The sequence below is a fragment of the Zeugodacus cucurbitae genome, chromosome 3 (genome assembly GCF_028554725.1).
Source record: "Zeugodacus cucurbitae isolate PBARC_wt_2022May chromosome 3, idZeuCucr1.2, whole genome shotgun sequence".
Lineage (NCBI taxonomy): Eukaryota > Metazoa > Arthropoda > Insecta > Diptera > Tephritidae > Zeugodacus > Zeugodacus cucurbitae.
In genome coordinates, this window is record NC_071668.1 from 45,974,538 (window position 1) to 45,994,136 (window position 19,599).

Consider the following 19,599-nt stretch of genomic DNA (forward strand, 5'->3'; position numbering starts at 1 on the left):
TTCCTTATAACTCAATTTTGAATTCCATATGATTCCTTCACTTTACAATGTATAAGTAAGGAACCAATGAAGATAGCGGAATAAAACTTTACACAAATATTGCATATCATCTGTGGTATCACTTGTGAAAAAATCGTCAATAACGGACTATAACTTTTCAAGGCCCCAGATATCGAACATGTTGAACTCAGCGCCTAAGGGTAAATTTTAAATGAAATGATCTCAGATAATTTAATGTAAATCAGAGGAAATGTTTTCTTCCAATAGTGTGTCGCTGTTTCAAAAATTATTAAAATCGGGTCATTACATCTCCTAGCTCCCATATACATTATTATAGGTTTTTCAAAAATATTATCTGCTGGCTCCCATATACCTAATTACAGGTTTTTCAAAAATACGGAGGGCTTTATTCCGCATATATGTATTGGTTAATATGTGAGATATCTTAGCAAAATTAAGTGACCGTACAGTCTTGTATATAGTGTACCTTGCTGGTGAAAATGAAAGAAATCGGTTCAAGAATTACCGCAGTCCTCATATCTACATATATACATATGACGATTGTTATTCTATTAAACTTTATGCCAAATTTATGAGTCAAATTTCTTCAATAAATGGCGAGAGTATAAAATGTTCGATTGCACCCGAACTTAGCATTTCCTTACTTGTTATTATTAAGGAGTTAAAAATGTGTGAGATCTATCAATTGCTCCACTATATAAAGTATATGATTTTTCATTATTTTGAGATTCAATAAAATGTTAAATGTATATGGTATTATTAAATAAACTAAAGCACAATTACCGTTGAACTTCTCTAACTCGAATCACCATAATCCTCCAAATAACATCGAGTTAAAGAGATTTCGAGTTATAGAAATTTTCATTAAAGCATACAAGAAGCTATGTAGAAGTATATGTATGTATATGTGTATATATGTAGTATATGTAGAAGTATACACAGTTATACCCTGCAAAAATTTGAGGACCTCGTAGTCCAATTAGGTGATGTTTCGTAGTAGTGATTATGAAACCTGGTTACATACCTAACCATATGATTTGCAGCAGTGGACCATGTTCAAAATTGAACATCGGCTTTTTCGTGATTGTTCGGCAATTTGATTCGGTTATAAGCAGCTATTTTAGCAATAGATATCATAAAATTAACGATATTTTTAAAAATATTGTATTGAGAAATCGATTTATTTTTCCTAAAAAGTCATTGAATATTAAAATAACATAACATATATTACATATATTAATATTCATATTTCTTATTACGTTGAGGATTTTGTTAATGTTTACCACACTTTCTAAACATTTTTTGTATTTAGTATTTACGGTTGTTTTCGTCAATCACATAATTCTTTTAATAACAAAAAACTAAATTACAAAAATATTTTAAATATAATATTACCATACGTGTCTTCTAAGAATATGGAACAGTTGGTGTCCTGCAAAATAATAAATAAAAATCTAAGTATGTGAATGCGATCTTAATGCTTTAAAAAAAGCGATAAATCGTCTTATTCAAATTGTGTGTATCGCCCACCCCTATATTTACTCATGTGAAAATTGTTTTGGTGAACGCAAGAGCTAAGTGGAAAATTCTATGCATAGTAATCATGCCACAATGGAAAAACTTCCATTACAAACATTTCTTGTAGATTGCTGTCTTGCTCAAAAATGTAAATTCAAATTTAAAAAATGCGGAAGACGCCTTGAAATTATTCGTTGAAAATTTTCCCAAAATATTTGGAGACGATAGTGTTTCATACAACGTTCACAGTCTACTGCACTTAGCTGATAGTGTAAAAGCGTTAGGAGTTATTCAGAATTTTTCAACGTATGACTTCGAAAATTTTTTACAAAACTTAAAGAAACAAGTTAGAAAACCTACACAAATTTTAAGACAATTAACTACTATAAATACATATTCTGACTTTATAGTTGAATCCAAAAAAATAGGATTTACAGAAAAAAATTCAAAAATTAATGCTTATTCCAATCTGCATTATTTTTTTAGCACAAAAAGTCCAAATAATATCTGTTTAATCTACCCTTTTATTATCATAAATATTCAGGCTTTTGAAAAATCGGATTCCGACTCTGGGATAATAATTGGAAGACGATATGTTAATATTACTAGTTTTTTCAAAGAACCCTTAGATTCTTTTCCCGCATTGGGTATATGCTTGACTGATGCTGTACCCAGGACTGAAAATGAAGAGTTTTCAGTTGAAAATATAAGTTGTAAAATGATATGTTTGCCACATAATGACCAATTGCTTTTTATACCAATATTACATGGCTGCACTAATTAAAATTTGCAATTTTGTTTTTATATACACATTTACATATTTGAAGTTCGTCTAAAAAACAAAATGTCAGAGGTGGAAACAGCTGGAAAGCTTCGCCGGATGAACGCCGGAGTACCTCAATCATTTTTTTTTTTTTTGAAATTTCCAATTAAAACTGATGCCGATATAGCCAAGCTGGATGCTGATATAAATGACAACAATAGTGTTTGCTATGTAAGAGTCCTATAATTTTTATATTAAAGTAACTGTTTATTTTAAAAGCCTGACACAATTTTATTTTATACTTGTTAGATTTCAGCAATCCAATATTTACTTCAAGGACATGTTAAAAAAAAATTTGAAAAGGTTTTATCACGTCAATTTTGCCTCGAATACAATATTGGTGGAATAGCACACAAAAAGCTAAAAGCAACTTAAAAGTAAGGACAAATAAAATATTTATTAACGACAAAATTTTATATGTATACATATATATTTTTATTTATTTCAGAAGCAATTTTAAAAACAGCTGTAGATGCGGAAGCTGAAATAAGGTTTCTTATAATAAAGTTATATAAAATTAATTTAATAACCAAAACCAGATTTAAGTTTTTAATAGTATTTTAAGTTCCATTAAGAAATGTGAATTAAAATTTGTATAATAAAAAAAATGAATTTTTTTATTGGAAAAAGAGTAGCTATTGGTACTCCAATGTGGTCCATTTAGACCACAATAATAATAGGTAGTACACTATGCCATGCTCTAGTGTAAGTAGAATATATGTATGTTGGACTAGACGAAGTAGTTTGGTAGGTGGTCCAGAGTACAATGGTCTTGTGTAGGTATAATATATGTTGGTCTAAAGGGAGTAGTTTGTTGTGTGATCCTATGTTATGCAGCGTGAGACCAGATGTGGTCATGTCCAATGACATATCAATGTTAATGTAACTATATTTTTCCCAAATGTTTGGAACACTTCGGTCGCTAGTGTTGGTTACAACGTAGCGTGGTCTTGTCCTAGTACATAATGTGGTCACTTCGAATAATGTTTTATGTATATGTATATACATATGTATATTGAAACATATATTCTGCATTTTTGCTTGTGGCAGTTTGCTATTGTTTGGCTCTTGGCCTCTGTATCTGACTTTGTTACATGATTTATGCAATATCATATTTTTTCTTCGCCTACATAAGATATAGGGACTATTTTAAATTTCTGGTCGATACTAAAATTTTAAATTTTGTATTATGCTCTGGTCGAAAAATTCGATTTATGAAATTTGACTTCTATTGCCAATTGAAGAGTGTGAGTTACGGAGAACTTCGTGTTGAGAAAGTTCAACTGTATTATATTTTATCCAGAAGAGTTTAGTTTAGTATTTCTTACCTGATAGTACTTTCTCAATTCTGATACGGGCAGCTAATGGAGCCTGGGGACAGCAAACCTAAAAATAAATTTAAATGAGGCTAGTGTACAGCATACTTTTGTGGATATAAAGTAGATATGTATGTCGCATATGAAATATATATGTATGTATATAACATTTCAGAAAGAATGCGAGACTGTATCTAAAACGACGAATGCTTCGGAGATAACAGTTGCCTGGGACAGCCAAGGTGCATAGCAATTTCTGTGTTGAGCTTTGCCTTAAAATCCACAAAGTCCCTGACATTAGAACAGTACCGATGTTGTACGGATTTAGTTAATAAATAAGGGTTTTCTGGTATCAGATAATGAATTCATCTCGCTTTAAATGCTTTAAAATCACATATACATCGTTGAATTCTTTTAACACTGAGCACTGAGTCACCTTAGAGTAGATAATGAACAACTGCAGAAATCCAAGATACAAAGGTCAGTTAGGTGCTAAGTTACAGGGAAAACATCTTCGACTATCCATCGCCGCGACGATAATCTAGATAAAGTGCTCTTCGAATTCATCAGAAGTCTTCCACTTCAATAATTGTTACTAATGAAGTGAATAACAGGTGCATGTAGTAAAAGTTTATAACGGTTTACCAGAATGTCGAGATTGTAGTGTTGAAGAATTGGCAGAATTCGGAATTGAGATGTACATTGTTTTATCAGTAAATTAACTGGTAAGGATCTTTGTGAACGGACGTATATTTCGAGTATATTATTTGCTATACACTAAATTATTATTAATTAAGAATTTTGATATTGAATTGTGCACAGTGGAAGCTCGTATTAGTAAAGTCGTCAGCCATCTTGACTCAATCAACCAAATTAGAGTGGCAAATGTTGAGATAAAATCAATTTAAGAAATAATCAATGTGTTTTACTTACCAAAATTCATTTGCCAAGTTCACCACATTTACTCTGCCTTAAAAATAATACTTCCGCTTCTTCTAAATTGGGTTTAACGACCATGTTATAAAGTACAGTGCATTTCTGTAATAAAATGCATTCCCCGGTTGCGGCTTTTGGTGTTTGGCAAGCACCATTACTCTCTTCTGTTTAAATTATAAAATAATATGGAAATTCAGTCTATGTTATATATATATAGAAAAATCATTTTCATTAATTCATAGTTTATATATTAAACTGCGCAAAAGTGCACTTGAAATTGATGACATTTGAAACAATATAAGCAGTGAACCTAAATAGCAACGAAAGTAAGAAACCATAAGCAAGCAACACTTGTTCGTATTCGTTCGATAACGCAATGCAATGCTTATTCGTTGTTTAGGCTTGAAAGGCAATGAAAACAAAGCAACGAGTCCAGCATGCACTTGCTGTTAAATGTTCGTTTTCTATGTAGAGAAAACATGTTTCATTAATAGTAAAAGAACTAGTATTTGTATGTGTAAAAACATTCTTAAAACGAGTGTAAATGACATGTATTAGAAAAATGTTTTGTTGCATTCGTTGTCATAGGCTTGATTTTCATTGCTTATCATTGTCATTGCCTTTCGTGCCTTCTCCGACAGTAATGTTTTGAATCAACAATGTTTGGTGAGAAAAATGTCATGCAAGCGTTTGCTTTTGCTACTCTGAGTGTGTTGTTGATTTGAATTGTTCGCTGAGAGCAAAACATTGCATTGTCATGTTAAATGAACGAATGACCGGAAACAAGAAGTAAGCTTGCTTGTGCAGCAGTTTATTATATATTAGTAGGCAAGAATGATAGAAAACAAGATTACGACAGGCGTTTACAGTTAGCTTTTTTGGGTTTTGAGTTCCTGTTGAGTGACAACTTTCACGACCCCGAACACGCGAGCAAAACAAAATTGCACTGTGGTACAAAACAATAAAACCAAAACAAAGAGCTGAAGTCAAGGGTAGTGCTTAATTATTATTTAAAATTCTAAGTGAGAAATGTATTAACTTGAAAAAGAAGTCCGCAATGGCGGAATTAAACAACAATAAAACAAAAAGTCGTATATAAAGAGTTTTTTTCACTTTTCCAACCCACCAGTTGGCAAAATGGCGACCTTTTTGTAACAAAACATATAATTTTAATTATAAATATGCATGATTATATTGGATCATTTTATAAATGAAGATTTTAAGAGTTACGTTCATTGTGATATTTTATCTGCACGTTATTCAATTTGGTTCATTATGTTTCACATTTCCGTTTTCCATTTGACCATTCTTCTGTTGCCTATTCCCATTCGTGGGTCGTGAACGCTTCAGCCTGTCGTAATCTTGTCTTCTATCATTCTTGATTAGTAGGTATAAACAATATATTTGGAGTTCTGAACGCTTTCCGGTATAGTTAAAAACTTATAGTGTTTTAACTCCGTAAGAAATCAGATTTAATAGATTCGATGACAAGGAGGACAAAGCTGTTGTCAAAATAAAGGGAATAACGATAATTATAACGTTCTAGTTAATTAATCTTATTTCTACGCGAACAAAATGTATACGTCTAAAGATGGCGGAATGAACAATTTTTGAAAACAGGAAAATGTATTATCATATAAGGAAAATACAGGAGTTCAGACCAAATAAATGCTGACGACATAGCATAAGGTCCAGCAAAACTTATCAATAGGCCCTCAGCTGTACGTACATACTCATATACATGGCGATTCCCTTTCAAGTTCGCTACTGTCATTTCTGTTCCCTGCACAGTGTTGCATTTTTATTTAAGTCTTGTTGTCCGTTAACACATTCATACATTCGGCTATCCTGACTGTTCATTTGGACTCTAATGAGGGTTTCACTTCTTCAAAAATTTAGCAATTGTTATTGTGCGATTTGATCCTTCATGATCTCCGATATTCTCGACTTCTTATCTTCCATGCGTCATCTTTTTTACAATTATATGCATAAGGCCAATAGAATTTAGCTTTAAGTTTCAATCCTGCACCAGACTGCGTTCGCTTAAAGGCTACTAGCTCGTTTATATTATTGCTCTTCACCTTTTGTTGAATGTTCTCCTATTTTCCTGATGAATCCTAAACATGTCGCGTCATGTTTTCTGACATATTACCTCGCGTTCTCGAGTACATCGATGGCTGATTCCTTCAGCAGTTCAAGTAAATGTGGTAACCCTTTCAATTGCATTCCAAGTCCAGTCTTAATTTTAATTTGTGATTGTTTGGTGTTTCTCGGCGGCATTCTATTGATTGATTGATGCAAACTTTTCATGTGCTTGTGGCAGTTACCGGGACCTAGCTATCATCGAAATAATAATCTGGTGCATGCGCATGGGCTGGTGTGCTGATCAATGCTGACTTCAACTTCTAGAATACCTCCAACTGCTTGTCGCGCAACTCAAACTTAGCGTCTTTCCTGGGTAGATACGATAGCGTTTTGGCTATCACAACAAATCTTCTAAAGTATGATGTCAATCGCTGGAATCTCTGCAAAGCCTTTTGGTCATGTGGCAATGGGAAATTCCTAATCGTTTTCGTTTGTGCATCAGATGGTTTTATCGGACCGTCCTCTATAAGGTATCCTAAAACAAAAATTCTACGGAGAGCTGAATTCGTATTGCCCATTGTGTGTAACAAATGCGGGTACTTCTTTGAAGTAGGCTCCACTGGAACATGTAAAACTGTAACCTTTCAATAACATCGTCGATATTTGGGATCGGGAAGTTATCGCGAACTAATGTGAATTATTGGGTTTAATGATTCCATCCTTCAACCACTCCTTAACTCGTTCATCCACTTCCTGTCTATCGGCGTATGACCTCCGTCTTTGATTTTCATATACTTGGAATCTCTGCAAAGCCTTTTGGGTGTCATCTGAAAGTAAGATCTTCATTTCTACTAGTGAAATCGAATTTCTTGAAGGCTTATAATTCGCTATCATCCTTCTCCCTATAGTTGCTTACTCTTTGTTGAGATGTGAAAGATCGACTTCGTCCACAGATACCTTCTCTATTCCTGCGAACATACACAAGGTTCTAAATTCTTCGCTCAGTTCAGCAATCCTGTTATCACTGTCCACAATTGGGTTTTTACCACAACTGTTTTAATTCTTGCCTTACAGTCAGCTGCACGAAGTCCTTCTCCACCACAATTGTAACACCATGTTTGTTTGCGAGGACAGCTTCTGGCGAAATGTGATGAGTCTCCACAGACAAAACATTTCCTTGTTTGACTACAATGGCTTTTCCTGGTTCCCATTCACAGGTTGTGACTGCCTTCTCGTATAACTTGATCTGCTCCTTCAAATCCTGTATAGTTTTCGCTTGGTATAGGTTGCTTTGGTTTGACCTTGAGTCAGGTATGCCTTCGATGAAATATTCTATTAAGCTTGAGCCATTTCCATTAAAACGTATAAATATTCTCGAATATTTTCTCCATGTCGCTTCCGACGACTACGTAAAGTACGATGTACTTCAATCGATGAAAATTCCTGTCGCAGTGAAGTTCAAATTTTCCACACATCTTTATTACAAGTATTCTTCGAACGAATGCGGCTACAAAAGTTTTTTATTTTTGTTCAAAACCTGTCGATAATTCAAATTTTAACGTTTTCTTATTTCCTTCTTTCAATAACAAGAGTTATCCATGTACTATCGAAATATTTTAGGTTTGTTGATCTGGATGAACCAATAATGAGTTATGCTATCCACGACAAGAATCTTTTTTTGGAAAATAAAAATTTCACAAAATACTGTTAAAATACATATGTATCTTTGATATCCTGAATACTTTAAATGAAATATATAATTGTATACATTAAAAAAAAATTTAAAATACTAATGTTTTCATCTTCTGAAACTCACCTAACCCCTTAAAGGAAAATGCATATGTACCTGTGTGCACTTAAAGTTTTTTCAAATATTTGAATATTTTTTACCCTTAAAGGAATAAATGCAATAACAGAAACAATTTATAAGTACTCACATTCATAGGTGTCTATTTATGTGCATACAGTGGCTCACAGCGTATTTATACAGTGCTTATTTAAAAAATTATAAATTCAAATTTTTGCTTTTATCTGGATAATGACCCGAAGCACAAATCCAGTATTGTGCAAATGTAGGCAATATACAATTGCCGCACCTGATGTCAACACCAGCACAATCGCCAGATGTAAATGTCACCGAAAATGTATGGTCAATATTGGAAAATAATGTCCGGAAACATTAAAACATTAAAAACGACCTGAAAGAGGCTTTGAGGAAGGAATGGGACAACATTTCGTCTAATATAACTAAAAAATTGGTAGAATCTCTTCAAAAACTCCTTAAGGCTGTTATAGATAATAATGGTATACATATATCATCCAATATTAAAATATTAAAAAAGTAAAAAAAAACTAGAACTGTGACTAGAATATATGCAATACTTGTTGTTTTTGAATATATGTACACTGACGAGCAATATGGTCGGATGTTTGTCAATATTTTACAAAAGATGCTATAAAAAAGTCAATAATAATTCGATTTGCTTGAAATTTTGAATTTTAATTCTTCATTTATTTCTTTAAATGTAATGTAACACAAAAAATTAGAATTTTTTTTACTTTCATAGAAAAACCACAAAAACTCATGTGTCCAGTTTGCACGCCAGTCTCAGTTCACCTTAATTTTGATTTACCGTTACTTTTCCGAAAAAGACAATGAGATTTTAGTTACGCGTAGTTTAATTTGGCATTTTTAAGTGTCTTACGAAAGAGTACAGTTCGTACATTCAATTTTATTGAAATATTTTATATAAAATATTTAATTGAGGAAAAATGAAGAAAATTTCTCAGAATTTGGAAAACAGTATCTTTGTGTTATCTCAAAGTAAAAAAACAACCAGAGAAATTGCAAAAATAACCGGTGTTAGTAAAACAACTGTCATTTCAGTGCAAAAAATAATAAGTTGACGTCTTCGGGCAACTCTGGTGGTCGACCAAGGGTATTGAGTGACTGATGCTCGTCACATGGAATGGTTAATTCGTAAGAACTCCAAATTAACCCCTAAGGAGGCTACTCAAGTCTTTAACAAGCCAACCAGTGAATGGACGGCTAGAAGAGCTTTAAAAAATGTTTTTATCGCATCTGTTAAGCAAAAGAAACCTGCTCTGTCAAAAAAGAAATATTGCTGCTCGAGTCCAGTACTGCCGAGAACGCAAAAATTGGTCAGTTGAAGATTGGAAACGGGTTATATGGTCTGATGAAACAAAGATCAATCGTTACCTTTCTGATGAGAAGTCATATTATTGGCATCGGCCCAACGAGCAGCTCCAACAACATCAAGTTAAGGAAATCATGAAACACGGCGGCGGTGGTATAATGGTGTGGGCAAGTTTCACTTGGTGGAACGTGGGTCCAATACATAAAGTAGATGGAATAATGAGAAAGGAAGATTATCTTAATGTTTTGCAAACATATTTGTCTGAGTTTGTTGACGAGTGTACATACCCAATAGATGAAATCGTATTTAGACATGATGGACATGAACATGATTAAAATGGCCAGCACAAAGCCCAGATCTGAATCCAATTGAGAATTTGTGGGCTATTGCAAAACGAAGTTTGTGCCAGTATGATTATCCCCCAACAAATTTGAATGAGCTTTGGGAGCGTGTCCAGATTAGTGATGAGCGATTTTTCACTAACGGTGATTTTTTCACTGTGATTGAAAAATCACATACATATAGCAACTGCGATCAATTTTTGTAAATAGCAGTGATTTACAATCGCAATAGCAGTTCAGTAATTTGAGTAGCAATAGCAGAAATGTTTCTAATTTTGCCGACGAAAATGGTCTCTGTAGAGCTACCACCTAAAATAGCTTTGATATATCATTTATAATAACAATCGATTATTTAAAACAAATAAATCGATCTATTTTTACATTTTTTGCACAAATAATTTCACTTTAAACTAAATATGTAATTTTTATTGAAGTGAAAGATTTTAGTACGGCAACAATGAAATTGTTGTTTGATATGTCGCCGACGTCTTCAAAATGTTCAAGACGCTGGCTTCAAAGCGACATTTGTAAGTGTTCAGCACTTCAGTTCGAAAGTAACAATCACAGTTCAGTAGTAATCACAGTTCGAAAGTAGCAATCACTGTTCAATGATCACAGTAGCAAATTTAGTTGCGATTTCGGTAATTTTGGGTACGTTGATACAAAAAAAATTTATTAATTAGTTAATTGTGACTACAAAAGCAGGTAAATTTTGGATATTTTTAAAATTAATAAAAATGTAAATGTAAAATAAATATATAAAATCACAGCGATTTCAAAATAGCAATCACTGAAATCACAGTGATTCAAAAATAGCAATATCGCTCATCACTAGTCCAGATAGCCTGGAAAAATTGGTGGAAAGTATAAATAGCGATAGAAAGAATAAATAGCGTTTTAAAAAGAAAAGGTCTTTGGTCAAAATATTAAAACTTTAAAATTTTCAATCATTATGCCCTGAACACATAGACAACAACAAGCGACGTGCGACATTTGTCAAATATTAAAAAACATGCGTTGTTATAGGCAAAGCTTTTTAGACAACATCAGAAGACACCAAATAACCAGCAAAGAATCTTTGAAACCTGCATTAATCGAAGAATGTGGCAAGATAACCCCTTCAGTGACGCAAAAACTGGTCAACTCCATGCCAGCCAGGTTGAGTGCAATTACGCAATCCAAAGGCTATCCAACAAAGTATTAACGGTCCATGAAAACTAAAAAAAACTGGTTGACCTATTTTGTTCTTAATGCATACATACTTCTGTGATGTAATTTTAAGCTATTTTAATATTTTTTATCTCTAATTGAAAAAATATTGATTTAAGTTTAGGTTATTTAAAAAAATTGGTATTATTATTAGGTTTAAGACATTTTTTTCTCAAACAAAAAGCGATAAACGCTCTGCATACTTATTTTTGTGATACACCGTAAATAAAATAAAACAAATTTGAACAAGTAAGGAAGGGCTAAGTTCGGGTGTCACCGAACATTTTATACTCTCGCAATTAATTTATTTAAATTTAATAAATATAACAAACAATTTGACTCACATATTCGGCTTATATATGGTATAAAGTCCATTGAAAGTTTGAAACCCCTAATATTAAGTATATGGGAAATAGAAAAAGTTATGACCCGATTTCACTTATTTCTGGCACGGAAACATATTATTAAAATAAAAAAAATATTTCCTCTGAAAATATCTGAGAGACTTACCTGGACCGATTTCTACGATTTTTAGAAGGGCGATGCCACTCTTTAAATGCAGTATTTGTGCAAATATCTGTTCCGATATCTGCACTAGTGCTTACATTATATATAGTAAAGTAAACTATTCAGACTGACTTCAGAGTTCTGGTTTATGGGAAGTAGGCGTAGTTGCTAACCGATTTAGACTTTCTTCACAACATCTCATTGGGAAGTTAGGAAGATATTATGAACCGAATTTAATTGAAATTGGTCGAGTAGTTTCGGAGATATGGTTTTTGACCCATAAGTGGGCGGAACCAGGACCATTTAAAATTTTGTATACCATTTTGAATGCAGATCTTCTGTAACATCTTTATAATGGTATTTACAGTTTCTGGTGGTTTTCCTTACTGAATTTAAGAATTTTTAGTAGTTTTTTAGAGGATGGAGTCATATGTAGAAGTTCACGTAAGTGAGGAAAGTTTCTAACTGTCATTCACTTGGGAGTGGACAGGAACGATCCTTTTACATGTGGCTCAAGCAGCTCACGACTTCCGGTCTTAGACCAAGTATCCTCTGGGTAGCCAACAGACATCCGTCTGGAAGCGAGCTAAAGTGAGAAGGCGAATCCCGCTTATGCGGTTGTGCGTAGGGCCACATAAAAACGAATAACTAGTGAATAAGAAACACAGGCCTCGGATGAGAAACCCCCCTTTTGATGACGACCACGGCAAACGTATAAAGGACTATGATTTAAGGGCATGCACCTGGAATGTCCGGACCCTTAATTGGGAAGGTGCCTCTGCCCAGCTGGTTGATGTCCTCGTAAGAGTAAAGGCTGACATCACCGCAATCCAAGAAATGCGAAGGACGGGACAAGGACGGAAGAAGGTGGGTCCTTGTGACATCTACTACAGCGGCCATATAAAGGAGCGCAAATTCGGTGTGGGATTCGTAATGGAAGAGAGACTCCGTCGTCGAGTCCTGGCATTCACTCTGGCGTCTAGCCACAATCCGCATCAAAGCGAGGTTCTTCAACATATCGCTGATTTGCACCCACGCCCCGACGGAAGAGAAGGACGAAGTGATCAAAGATACCGTCTATGAGCGCCTAGAACGTACCTATGAGCGCTGCCCCCGCCACGATGTCAAAATCGTGCTTGGCGATTTCAACGCTAGGGTGGGTAAAGAAGGTGTCTTTGGCACAACAGTCGGAAAATTCAGTCTCCATGACGAAACATCACCAAACGGTCTGAGGCTGATCGACTTCGCCGGGGCCCGAAATATGGTCATCTGTAGTACTAGATTCCAGCATAAGAAAATCCATCAAGCTACTTGGCTGTCCCCGGATCGAATCACTCGCAACCAGATCGATCATGTTGTGATAGATGGACGACATGTCTCCAGTGTTTTTGATGTGCGTAGGATTCGTGGTCCCAACATCGACTCGGACCACTATCTTGTAGCAGCTAAGATACGCACCCGATGTGTAGAAAAGCGCACACGTCAACAAACACAAGGAAGGTTCGACATCGAGAAGCTGCAATCACAACCGACAGCCGAACGATTTTCTACTCGACTTGCACTCCTGCTCTCTGAGAGCACTCATCAGCATCTCGGTAAAAGGGAGCTGTGGGACGGCATATCAAACTCCTTACGTACAGCTGCAACCGAAACCATTGGCTTTCGGAAAAGCCAAAAAAACAGCTGGTATGATGAGGATTGTCGTCTCGCAGTGGAGAGAAAACAGACTGCCTACCTCGCAATGTTGCGATCGACCGCAACACGAGCGGGATGGGAAAGATACCGAGAGCTGAAGAGCGAAGCGAGACGCATTTGCAGAAAAAGAAAGAAAGAGGCAGAAATGCGTGCGTATGAAGAGCTTGACAAGCTGGCCGACAGGGGTAATGCTCGAAAATTTTACGAAAAGATCCGGCGACTAACTGAAGGTTTCAAGACCGGAGCACACTCCTGTGTGGAGGGAACACTTCTCCAGCCTGCTGAATGGCAGTGAAAGTACAACACCAGGAGATGGCGAACCCGATTCCCCAATCGACGACGATGGAACAGATGTTCCATTGCCCGACCGTGAAGAAATTAGAATAGCAATTACCCGCTTGAAGAACAACAAGGCGGCGGGGGCCGATGGATTGCCGGCCGAGCTATTCAAATACGGCGGCCAAGAGCTGATAAGGTGCATGCATCAGCTTCTTTGCGAAATATGGTCGGAAGAAAGCATGCCCGACGATTGGAATCTCAGTGTACTCTGCCAAATCCACAAAAAGGGAGACCCCACAATCTGCGCCAACTATCGTGGGATAAGCCTCCTTAACATCGCTTATAAGGTTATATCGAGCGTACTGTTTGAAAGACTAACTTTAAAAGTTTACGAGATATATGTAAAAACTTAGTAGGGGGCGAGACCACGCCCACTCCCCCCAAAAAATTACATCCATATACTACATATGCCGCTTCATACCAAATTTTACTTCAATAGCATAATTTATGGCTTAGTTATAGCTCTTTAAATGTTTTCGCCATTTTGTGGGCGTGGCAATTGTCCGATTTCGCCCATTTTCAATACCAACCTCCTCAGAGTGCCAACGAATATGTGTTCCAAGTTCATTAAGATATATCAATTTTTACTCAAGTTATCGCTTGCACGAATAGACGGACGGACAGACATCCGGATTTGAACTCCACTCGACACCCTGATCATTTATAAATATAATAAACCCATATCTAACTCTTTTATTTCTGGTTACACAAACAACTGTTATGGGAACAAAACTATAATACTCTCTTTAGCAACTGTGTTCCGAACGTATAAAAAAAATCATATTAGAATATGGCATTTACTTGCAATAAAAATTGTGAAAACAATAAATTTCTCTACATGCTTCCAACTTTGTATTTCACAAAATCGGCAAGCATTGATAATTATGAATGAAAATTACAATACAATTTTTTTGTCCGTTAATATTATAACAATAAATATGAAACAAAAAACATTGCAAAACTATGTACATATGTATATGTTTTCCTTTTGACTATACTCAGCGCATTCAATGTCAAAAATATTAAAAGGCATTTAAAAGAGGAAAATTACAAACAATTTTGTATTTATGGCTTAAATATTTCAGACATTTAAGCTCTTAAGCGGGTAATTTTATTATCATCGTTAGTTCAAGAATGATAGAAGACAAGATTACGACAGGTTGAAGCGTTCACGACCCACGAATGGGAATAGGCAACAGAAGAATGGTCAAATGGAAAACGGAAATGTGAAACATAGTGAACCAAATTGAATAATGTGCAGATAAAATATCACAATGAACGTAATTCTTAAAATCTTCATTTATAAAATGATCCAATATAATAATGCATATTTATAATTAAAATTATATGTTTTGTTACAAAAAGGTCGCCATTTTGCTAACTGGTTGGTTTTAAAAGTGAAAAAAAACTCTTTATATACGACTTTTTGTTTTATTATTGTTTAATTCCGCCATTGCGGACTTCTTTTTCAAGTTAATACATTTTTCACTTAGAATTTTAAATAATAATTAAGCACTACCCTTGACTTCAGCTCTTTGTTTTGGTTTTATTGTTTTGTACCACCGTACAATTTTGTTTTGCTCGCGTGTTCGGGGTCGTGAAAGTTGTCACTCAACAGGAACACAAAACCCAAAAAAGCTAACTGTAAACGCCTGTCGTAATCTTGTCTTCTATCATTCTTGCGTTAGTTGATTCTACTAACATCCATATTGTTTCGGGACAGTTATCGAACCTTGAACACTAATCAGCTATGAAATTTGGGAAAAGCTATGCTAATTGTGTCTTCCGAACAGTTTGGACGCTGCCGAGCCAAAATCTTTGAATTAATAAAAACCAAATTAGTTGGGTATCAAAATTCGAAATTTTGTTGTCTTATTAAAATGTTTAAAATTATTATTATGTTTAAAATATTATCCAAAAATATCAAATACGAACTACATGCGAAAATAGATATGCAGCTTAAAAGACAATCGTTTGTTTTCAGATACATGGGGTTTGTTTAAGTTAATTAACCTTTTTTTGTGCTCATAAACCCCTTTTGCTTGGAAATCTATTAAGTTAATCTTGAGCACATAATATTAAATACGGACTTCTATTAGAAAAATAAGAGACTTAACCCTCTCATGTCCGAATTAAAATTGGCGGGGCTAAAAAATATTTGAGTACAGATATGTTTTAATCGCGACCTGAATATGAACTGACCAAAATTTCATAGTCCTAGGTGTCCTGGTTTGGGATTTACAGGATGTTGCCTATAGGCAACATTGGGCAACAGTGTATAATATTTTTTATTTTTTTTAATTGACTTCTTTTATTGAAAATTGTGTATGATAGGACACAAACACATTACAAATTATGTATGGTATGATACGAAGCAATTTTTTTGTGGATTGCAGCACAAATAAACGTTGCATGTGCTACATTTAGATCTGGGAAATCCAGTGCGGCATAGCCTGCATCTGCCTTTTGATCCTCAAGAAGTGAAGGTACAACTGCTGTTTGACTTGCATTCAAAAGTTCAATCGCAATATCCATCTGAAATTTTATAAGAAAGCTTCAACTCGCCGTTCGTATATTCCAGGTCTCTGCGGTATAGCAGCTAGCTATTGACTACAGCGGAGTTTATACACCAGTACACTAAGCGTATGTACCATTTATTGGAACGGTGGTTGATTCTGTACAATTCCAACAGCATGTCAGCAAGATCAACCCCTCCCATGTGTTTGTTGTAGCAATCTACTATACCTGGACGAGGGATACTTACATATTTCTTGTCTTTTCGGCACCATCTCTTGCACTCACTCACGGGGTTTTTACCTGCATAGTTTGACACTAATTGCACACCTTTATTGTCGTACCAACGACAGTCAATCAAGTTGTTCGTTTCTTCGAATTGAAAATCGCTTGATCCGCGTTCTCGTTTTTGTAGCTCCTTATCACTTCTTAGAGCGCAATTTGTCAACCTGTTGCTTCGGACTGTACCAACGGCTAATATAACGGCTCTAGTAAACATTTTGAAACCCCACTTGTGGGGCTTCATTTACAGATATTGCTTCAAACTATGTTGATCTAAGGAAAGAAACATATTTTTGCATTATATAGAATTTATTACATCTTCTTCTTATTATTACATATTACAATGCTCTGATATTCTTTCTGCTGAATTTCGCTAAATTTCTTGTTTATGAAGTCAAATAAAGGGCGCACTTTGTATAATTTGTCATAATCTGGTTGGCACTTCTTAGGCTGCAAATTGTTATTGTTTAGATGGAAAAACTGTTAAATTTTTTCAAATCGGCTTCTGGGCAAAGCATTTGCAACGGCCGCTGGTTTGAAAATTTGAGCCCATGCCATTCTATACGTTGGTATTTTCATCACTGCCAAGTATAGTAAAATGCCAACAAACTTTTTCACTTCTTCCACAGTACATTTCAATTCGGTGCCTTTTTTTGCAACGCATATAAATTCGTTTCGTCTCGGATTTTTTTCAACAGCTCATCCACAAAGAACTCGGTAAAATATTCCAAAGGTTGTTTCACCTGATTGCAGCATAATGCACTTTTCCAAGTGACATCGCATTCTAATAGCTCTGTGCTGATCCACTTCAAAGTCGCTAAATCAAATTTCTCTACCACCTTTTGTACAGTTTCAATATTTTCGTTTTGTTCTGCGTTTTCTTCTGTACCAAGTAATTCTTCGATCAAACCCCTTGATTTTGTTCAATGTTTTGTAACGCTATTTCGATCAATTCTTCCACATTTTCACCTTCTTCCTCCTCTTCTCTTTCCATTTCCTCATCCTCAGACTCGTCCCAGTCAAAATTAGCGAACTCTTCAATTTCAGCTTGTGTCAAATCTTTTGGACGCATCTTAGTATGTAAACAAGTATGTATATGCAAAATTTTATTACACACAATTGACCGATGTTGCCTATAGGCAACTTAACTCTTACAAAATTATTGCACAGAAACGAAATAACTTTTTCCACTTTTTTTTGTAAATTACTCACTTACCTTTCTTTATTTATATTATCAACGTTACTTTATGACGAAATAGTGTTTTTTAAGTTTTTGGGAACTTTTCCCATATGCACTTTTTTCCTAATTTATTTTTTTTTTATTTTCGTCTACGGAGATCGATCAATCGCGAAAATTATAACGAACATGAGGACTAAAATGATGTAAAACACATACACCGACATTTTTGCAAAAGATCTCACACTAAAAAATTCAAATTGCGGTACTTATGCGCTCATAAAGACAATGTTGCCTATAGGCAACATCGGGCATGAGAGGGTTTATAGAATATAAGATCATTTTTAAAAATTAGAAAATACGTATTTCATTACTTGCGAAAATCTATTAGAATCTGTATGATTTTCCTTTTTTTTATTTAGATGAGTTATAAATTCTGTCAAAAATTAAAATTTCAGTATTTTCTTATTTTCCTTCCTTCATTAACTAGATTTATCAATGTCCTATCGAAATATTTTTATACTCTCGCAACCTGTTGCACAGAGTATCATAGTTTTGTTCACATAACGGTTGTTTGTGTCACCAAGAAATAAAAGAGTTAGATATGGGGTTATATATTGTTACGTATCAATATATTCACCACATCTTATTACTATATTCCTTACGTTTATACATCCTATTATCATACTCCTACGCTTTACAACACTGAATCCTTAACTCTACACTTAATTTCTCTCCTACTCCATCCTCCATTCGCTTGTAAGATCTAGAATGTAAGCTTTTCATGTAACTGTAACAGTAGTTCTTATTTGGAATTGACCGAATAAAGAGCCACTTCATATCTGGCGCAGTCGGTAAAAAGGCGGTCGGTAAACGTCCTGCATCGCGAATTCAAAAGTAAATTTTGAAGCGCTTGCTAATGAAAAATTAGCAAATCAAAAGTAAATTTTGATAAACTTTTTTAAATAAAAGTCGGTAAACGTCTCGTCTCGCGAATTCAAAAGTAAATTTTGAAGCGATTGCGAAATCAAAAGTAAATTTTGATAATTATTCATTTTCCATAAAGCGGCTTCTCCTCGTACAGAAGTTCCTCAAAACGGAACGTAAATTTATTAAAAGTTTAAAATACAAACATAATTCGTAAAAGTAAAAGTGCCAATGCCAACAGAAAGCAAAAATACAAAAAATTTAATTAAAATTGCGTAAAAACAAATAAAATTCGAGAATTGCAAATTGAAATTGAAAATTAAAAGAAAACAGAAATATATTCGGAAAGAAAATTAGAATCTACTAGAACTTATAAACTGATAAGACTGTACAAGTGAAAAATCATAAATGAAAATTGTAAAACCAATATATACGGAAAAAATTGTTGTCAAAAGTGGAAATTGAAAAACGTTTAAGAAAGATATGGCTCATTTTAAATCAAAATTAAATTAAAAATAATGTGCTGTACCAAATAAAAAGAAATAATAAGTGGAAATCAAGGAAAATATATACGGAAAAAAGTAGTGTTGTTGTAAAATAAAAATCAAAGTAAAACTAATATAAATGTATGAGTGGAACATATGCGAATCTTTTCAAATAAAATACTAAATTAAAAATGATGTGACTATAAAAAACAGGAAAAATCATAATTAATAACATATTCGAAAAATAGTGTTCTTTTAAAATAAAA

At 34.4% G+C, this 19,599-nt stretch overlaps 1 pseudogene; it reads right to left on the reverse strand.

Moving 5' to 3' along the window:
* Nucleotides 1-17,816, reverse strand: part of LOC105219950 (serine protease easter-like) — a 43,641-nt pseudogene extending 25,825 nt beyond the window's left edge.
* Between the last annotated feature and the right edge of the window lie 1,783 nt (nucleotides 17,817-19,599).